This window comes from Chelonoidis abingdonii, chromosome 1 (genome assembly GCF_003597395.2).
Source record: "Chelonoidis abingdonii isolate Lonesome George chromosome 1, CheloAbing_2.0, whole genome shotgun sequence".
NCBI classification, from domain to species: domain Eukaryota; kingdom Metazoa; phylum Chordata; order Testudines; family Testudinidae; genus Chelonoidis; species Chelonoidis abingdonii.
This window is the reverse complement of record NC_133769.1, coordinates 251713279-251721135: the sequence shown is the minus strand read 5'-3', so window position 1 is coordinate 251721135 and position 7857 is coordinate 251713279. Positions and strand designations below refer to the sequence as shown.

Genomic DNA, 7857 nt, shown 5'->3' with positions numbered 1-7857 from the left:
TTCTCCTTCGCTAGGCTTGTCCTGCCCTGTGGATGGAGGACAATTATAAAAAATAATTCTCTGATGCCCTATTTAAAATAATTATTCAGTATACGAGAGGGAGGAAGGGAAGCAAGAACTGCATTGTTTGCAATCAAAGAAGAGTAAGAAGGTTAATTCGCAGCGGAAGGAGAAAATAACCATTTTGAAACCAGGTGCTGCGATTTCAGGATTCAGGGATTAGGACAGGAGAATGGACCATACAGTCCGACCTCATGTAAAACACATTCCTGCCTGAATTAATTCCTGTTGGGACCAGAGCAGATCTTTCCGAGAAAAAACCCAACAAAAGAACACATCCTCCCCGGACTGAAAAATTGCCAGGGCTGGAGAATCGCTCACAGGCCTCAGTCTGCTGTTCCAACTGTGCCTTCCACTCGCTGGGAAAAATTTGCCCCTTCCTTTCCAGTGTGAATTGGTCTCTTTCCACCTTCTGGCCGTCGGATCTCAGCAGATCCTTGTCCACCGGATCAAGGATCCTTCAGTGAACACATAAGACCAAGCCCTTAATAATCAGGCCTGGTCCCGGTGTAGTTCTGCCAAGTGTCCACACCGGGGCTGTGTGGCTCCATCCAACGGCATGTGTGGCGTTCGGCTAAAGCCCTGCCTGCTGGCAAGGTTCCCAAGGCTGCTGCATTGTGGGGCAGCTTCGGAGCTCGGGATTGTGGGAGATCTCTGGTTCCGGGCCTAGGGAGGCAGGAGGGGAGCCGAAGCAAGCCCAAGCCGCCCCCTGGCACTTGCAGGCTGGCCTCCCCCCTCCCCGGCATGGAGGCCTCCCGGAGGGATGCGGTGATCCTCTCCCTGATGCAGACGGGCACCCTCATGATGGGGTACCTGCGTGCCCGCAGCGAGGCCTCTGCAGCGGCCTCGGCCCGCAGGGGCTGGGCCTTCCTGCAAGCTCTGGAGAGACGGCTGAAGGAGGCGGAGGAGGAAGACGAGGAGGAGGAGGAGTCGGGGACTGAGTTGCCCGAGGAGGGCCGGGCCAACGCCCCGGTGCCCCGGCCCCGCCAGCGCCCGGGTCAACGTGGTGCTGGGCAACCTGCTGGAGAAGTGGCTGGAGGGGGAGAGCCGGACGCGGCGGCTCCGTGCTGAGGGAGACGAACTGCGGGACAGGCAGGAGCTGCCGGCCGCGCTGGAGAAATACAACCAGGCCCTGGAGACCGGTGAGTATCCGCCCGGCCCCGGCCTCCCTGCGCGGGGCCCTCCGCCCTAGCCCTGCCCTCGGCCAGGCTGCAGCAGCAGCCCCCGGCCCGGCCTCCCCCAGTGGCCTTTGTCTCTAGGCGCTGCCCTGTGTTAAGTCCACGTGGGTCAGTGTGTTCAAGCGGCGCGTGCTGCTGCTGCTGCCTCGTTCTAAGTTTAGCCTCCAGTTCATACCACCGCTGTCCTAAACCATTTCCCTTGTCGTGCCCCCTGGCTACCTGGCCCAGAGGCCAGGCACAGCGTAGTGGATTCTGGGAGATTAGTGACGACCACCCATGTACTCCAGGGAGAGGAGTGGTTGAGCCGCTTCAGCTAGCCTAGGTGCACTCTGTCAAAAAAAAGGGGTTGCAATGACCCCTTAAAGATCCGCATGCACGTCAACCTGTTAGAACAGGTCCCTTATGTGGATATACGGTGTGTGTGTGACGAGGCTAGAATGGTTCTTTGACTGTTCAATTTTTTAGTACCCTTACCGTCTCCGTTACCTCCCCCTTTCCACCCTGCTTCTGCAGTGCTGCATGCTGCTGTGGTCACAGTATATTTTGGGGGCACCTGGGCAGCAGCTAAAGAAGGGGGTGGGTGCTTTCTGCTTTTCCAAACTGTGCCACTCTGTACATATATAGAGGAATTCAACCTGAAATTCTGGTCAGTGTCAATGAGTTACACAATTTTTGATGCTACACCTGGCCTTGAGTTGTCCTGCCAGTTTCTAGGCTTTACCATCTGTCAAAGTTTCTTTCCCCATTCTGAAGTTATGGGTACAAATGTGAGGACCTGCATGGACAATTCTAAGCTTAATTACTAGCTTAGAACTGGTATACACTGCCACCACCCAGAATTCCAGTGTCTGGGGCACCTCTGTCCCCCCAAAACTTCATCCCCTCCCTGGGTTGCCTTGAGGGACTTTACCACTTCCCTGATGAACACAGATCCAAACCCCTTGGATCCTAAAACAAGGAGAAATTTAACCATCCTCCCTCCTTTCCCCTACCAATCCCTGGTGAGTCCAGATCCAATCACCTTGGATCTTAAAACAAGGAAAAATCCATCAGGTTCTTAAAAAGAAAGCTTTAATTAAAAAAGAAAAGGTAAAAATTGTCTCTGTAAGATCAGAATGAAAAATGCTTTATAGGGTAATCAGATTCCTATAGACCAGAGGGGCATGTCCCCCCTCCCCCCCGCCTTAGGTTCAAAGTTACAGCAAACAGAGGTAAAATCCTTCCAGCAAAAAGAAACATTTACAAGTTGAGAAAAAACAAACGTAAGACTAACACGCCTTGCCTGGCTGATCGCTTACAAGTTTGAAACATGAGAGACTGATTCAAAAAGATTTGGAGAGCCTGGATGGACATCTGGACCCTCCTAGTCCCAAGAGCGAACAACAACAACACAAAGAGCACAAACAAAAGACTTCCCTCCACCAAGATTTGAAAGTATCTTGTCCCCCTATTGGTCCTGTGGTCAGGTGTCAGCCAGGTTTACTGAGCTTCTTAACCCTTTACAGGTAAAAGAGACGTTAACCCTTAACTATCTGTTTTTGACACCATCGCATTTTTCTTTAAAAATAGAACATCAATAACAACAAAACCTTTCTCTGTTGGTCTGTGAAAGATCCAGGCAAACAGTATATCTGGGGAAACTCAAGGTGCTGTCAAATGAATTAAAATAAGAGACTGTCTTCTTTTTAGTTAGTTAGAAGTCTAGATACAGTCTAGTGTACTTTAATATAGTAATTACATTCACCTCTTAAAATTGATTGTGTGCTTTAATAGCGTGGGGGGGGGTGTCTCATCCCTTTCTAGTAATGAATAGTGAAGGAATACAATTCATTTAGTATTTGTACTATTTGTTACATTTTTTTTTTTTTTTTTTACCTGGGACAATATAAACAGACCAGTCAGTTTTGCAATTTGTGTCCACTTAACACTGGTTCTCATTGCTTACTCAACACTGCAGTTGATTGACTTGTAAACATAGACAGGGATTGTTTGTTCTTTTCAGTCAATAGTGGAATAGCAAAGCAGCATGGAAATATATCCCGTACTGTCTTGTTATTGAAATGTAGTGGTCATGGAAGTATTTCTACTGGTCTTGACCTGCAAAAACTTTATTTTGAAAACCTGTGTTGAAAAATGCCCTATTTGATATAGCTTAAATAGTTTAACTTACATAAGCAAAATTGAAACAGGGCACTCTTGAATCAAAATAAGTGTCCACACACAGACTTGCACTGAAATATCAAAAGGTGTGACTTACCAGTTTAATTATTTTGGTGTACGTTTGTGTAGACAAGCTGCTAGAGTATTTCTTCATACTCTCTCTGAAATGGTTTTGTGAGTCTCTATGCCTCAAAAGTTATAGTAAAATTATACCGAATATCTTAAAAGTTTGTTTCAAAGAAAGGTCTGGTATTTGGAATGTGCAAGAATATAAATACAAACCTAGCACTGTATTTGGAATTGCACTGCCAAGTAATATTCACCAGTATGACAAATTTCAAATGAAGGATTAATTCTGGGCTTGTAAAATTGTGCAAATAGCTTAAAACACAGGTTCTTACTGTGGTCTGCAGACCACTCCTTGATGATTTGTGTAGAGTTGGCAGGTTACACTGCCCTAAGAGCACATTTTTAATAGATACATGTGCTTTTAAAAACAACAACAACCCCAAAACCTGGCTTTGAAAGAGCCAGTGTTTCACAGGAAGAGGAAGGGAAACACGCACCATCTGGATCACTTTCTTAAGTGGTAACAGCTAATTTAGACCTCATCATTTTATATGTATAGTTGGGCTTATGCTTTCCAATGTGCATTACTTTGCATTTATCAACATTAAATTTCGTCTGCCATTTTGTTGCCCAGTCACCCAGTTTTGAGAGATCCCTTTGTAGCTCTTTGCGGTCTGCCTGGGTCTTACAAAATTACTAAAGATGGTTATCTACAAATTTTGCCACCTCACTGTTTACTCCTTTTTCCAGATCATTTATGAATATGTTGAATAGGACTGGTCCCAGAACAGACCCCTGGGGTCACCACTATTTACCTCTCTTCACTCTGAAAACCGACTATTTATACCTATCCTTTGATTCCTATCTTTTAACCAGTTACCAGTCCATGAGAGCACCTTCCCTCTTATCCTGTGGCAGCTTACTTTGCCTAAGAGTCTTTGGTGTGGGACCTTGTCAAAGGCTTTCTGAAAATCTAAGTACACCATATCCACTGGATCCCCTTTGTCCACATGTTTGTTGACCCCCTCAAAGAATTCTAGTACATTGAGGCATGTTTTCTCTTTACTAAAATCATGTTGACTCCTCCTTCACAAATTATGTTCATCTCTATGTCTGACAATATTGTTCTTTATTATAGTTTCAACTAGTTTGACCAGTACTTAAGTCAGGCTTACAGGCCTATAATTGCCAGGATCACCTCTGGAGCCCTTTTTAAAAATCGGCATCACATTAGTTATCCTCTAGTCATCTGGTACAGAAGCTGATTTAAATAAGTTACAGACTACAGTTAGTAGTTCTGTAATTTCACATTTGAGTTCCTTCAGAACTCTTGGGTGAATACCATCTGGTCCTGGTGATTTATTGTTTAATTTATCAATTTGTTCCAAAACTTCCTCTAATGATACCTCAATCTGGGACATCTCCTCAGATCTGTCACCTAAAAAGAATGGTCCATCAGTGGATGGCAGGAATGGTGTCCCTAGCCTCTGTTTGCCAGAAACTGAGAATGAGTGACAGGATGGATCACTTGATGATTACCTGTTCTGTTCATTCACTCTGGGGCACCTGGCACTGTTCACTGTCAGAAAACCGGATACTAGACTAGATGGATCCTTGGCCTAATCTAGTAGGGCCATTCTTATCTTCTATTCTTCTGTGGCTGGAGGTGCCAGTAGTAGAGATATCTAGGGCAGAAGGGAATCAATTGGTAGGGTACCACGTGGAGGTAGAAGAAAAGGATCTGGGGAATGGAGGACCAAGCAGTATAGTAGTAATGTGCTATGGAGAGAAGAGGAGAATAGCGGGGAGGTGGAGATAAAATGAAAAACAAAAGTAGAATGATTGTCTTGTCTTTTTTTTAAGACAAAATACTGCTTCTTGTATCCTTGTCACAGACTAGACATTTTTTCCCGAACTGTGCACAAGCAATGGCTGTTTCTGTCATTACAACAAGGTCCTCCTTTATACAGGTCTCCCCAAGGAGTCTGCAAAGAAGCAGGTGATCCCTGGTCTGCACTTCACCACATTCGCATATATTAGTATTTAGAGTAGCCCCATTTGATCATGTTAGTCTTTGATCTACAAGTTTGAGTACATAGATGGTTCAGGCATCACCATGTTAAACAGATTTTATCAGTCCCTCCAGGAAGGTCCTCCTGAAGTTACAAATCTGTTTCAGTGCATCTGACTACATGCAGTCTTTCATTCCATAACTCAATAGTGCCTTGCCAGCTGTTGTATCCAAAGGCACAACACTGGCCATGAAACTCTTTTGTGATTTAAGGCATTTGGTTACTCTTCTGTGACCATGTAATGGATGCCATCTGCTGTGATCTTTCACTTTGGCTTGCTACCTTCCTCTTGATATCAGATGGTGCAACACCAGCCAGTAAGTACAGGCTATCCTTTGGTCTTGGCTTTAGACATCCTGTTTTTACATGACAGCTGTCATTTAGGACAGGATCTAGTTTCTTATCATGGATGGATCATTCGCACACTGGACATCCATACTCTGCAGTGGAGTAGCACACAGCAATAGCAATGGTTTGTAAAGTAGCTGGGTAGCTCCCCGCTCTGAGCTGACCAACTTTCAAAGAATGTTGTTGCAGACACTAACTTGCCCTTTCACCTTCTCTACATGTGCTTTGAAGGAAAGCATTTGGTCCAAGGTCATCCCCAGGTAGACAAGGTTTGGGTGATTAGCCAATGGGATTCCATTCCAGTTGGTGGTTAGTTTCCACTTAGCTTTTCACTTATGCCATTGAGAAGTGATCACCTGTATCTTGCTTGGGTTGATGTGAAGCTGGTTCTTGATGTTGTAAGTTGAGATGTTGCTCATAGTCTGTTCTAGACGATGGCAAAGTCCTCCTGTGATGTGATGCATAGATCATCTGCCTGTGTGAAGCGCCTCATATTGCTCTGTATGGACTGGTCTCGTGTGTGTGTGTGTGTGTGTGTGTGTGTGTGTGTAAAATGTTGAAGAGGGTTGGTGCTAGCACACTGTCCTATGGGAGACAATTTTGTTGTCTCAAGCAGCTCCATTTTTTACACAGTGCTATGTAAAAATGTGTCTTCTCCAGAAGAGATTGGATGAGCTGCACTAGGTGGTGTTCGTGCATTATATCATAGACTTTGGCAAGGAGGTTTTGTTGGCTGACTGTATTGTGTTCGCAGACCTTTCAGTTGCACGCACAAGCTGTTATCATCCCTCTCTTGAATCCCTCTTCTGCATACTGGGGGATCTTGAGTGTTTGGCCAGTGCAGGACTTTCCGAGGCTAAATTTGGCAGTATTAGATCCTGTTAGATATGACGTGAAAGGCAGTTATAAAGGTGGCATAGGAGTGATACTGGCCTGAAGCTCTTTGGGACAGAGGCGTTCTTTCCTGGCTTCAATAGAGCTATTACATGGGCTTGTCACTATTGTTTGGGTAATCTAAAGGTTGATGAACAATTGTTAAAAAGGCATAATACCCATAAGGTGGTTGCAGGACCAAAGTGCTTAATTTGCTCCATGCATATGTCGTCATATCCAGCTGCTTTGCCATTCAAGTGACTTGTTCTGGCATTGAGTTCATTTATTGTGTACAGCAGGCTGAAATGATTTTCTTCCAGATCAGTTTGAAATTGGTACAAATACTACAATTAGGACTATAAGCTGCTTGTTCAGAGCTTTCTTGTTGAGCAGAAGCCAGTGTGCTACCTGATTGGCTGATTTTTGTGGTGTTGCTATACTTCCTTGGGGTCATTATTCAGCTTGTGAAAGGTCAACAGTGTTTTCCTATTACTGTGGGTCATAGCTGTTCCTTCAGTCAATTCTTTCCATTTCTGTTGCCTTTCTTCTTGAAGTTTGTTAGTTAGGGCTGTCCCTGCCGTGATGGTATCTTCTGAGAAAGGATCTCTTTGGGACATTTGTTGGTGTTTTCTGTATTTGCCTACTAGTGTGAGAGTGAATTCTGGTACATGCTCAGTTCTGCATCCTTGACTTATTGCACTGAAGACCATTACAGTTGCTGTAGTTGCTATAGAGGGCTCATGCAAATAGAAGAGGCAGTCTTTGATTGCTAATGGTATAAAAAGTGTTTTGATACATAGGTTCATAGATTCATAGACTCTAGGACTGGAAGGGACCTCGAGAGGTCATCGAGTCCAGTCCCCTGCCCTCATGGCAGGACCAAATACTGTCTAGACCATCCCTGATAGACATGTATCTAACCTGCTCTTAAATATCTCCAGAGATGGAGATTCCACAACCTTCCTAGGCAATTTATTCCAGTGTCCAACCACCCTGACAGTTAGGAACTTTTTCCTAATGTCCAACTTAAATCTCCCTTGCTGCAGTTTAAGCCCATTGCTGCTTTTCCTTGTTCTCATTAGAGCTAAGAGTGAACA

General features: G+C 44.9%; 1 protein-coding gene across 3 annotated transcripts in view; it reads left to right on the top strand.

Annotated features, from left to right (window-relative positions):
- Positions 1-694: 694 nt before the first annotated feature.
- LONRF2 (LON peptidase N-terminal domain and ring finger 2) overlaps positions 695-7857 on the top strand; it is a 49194-nt gene continuing 42031 nt past the window's right edge. Inside the window, exon 1 of one of the 3 annotated variants that reach the window (XR_012654902.1) lies at positions 695-1202. The gene's annotated coding sequence lies outside the window, so the exon portion shown is untranslated. Of the gene's footprint in view, positions 1203-5409; positions 5467-7857 lie in introns of those variants that run through there. The other 2 variants (XM_032793912.2, XM_075061146.1) reach the window with 2 other exon arrangements.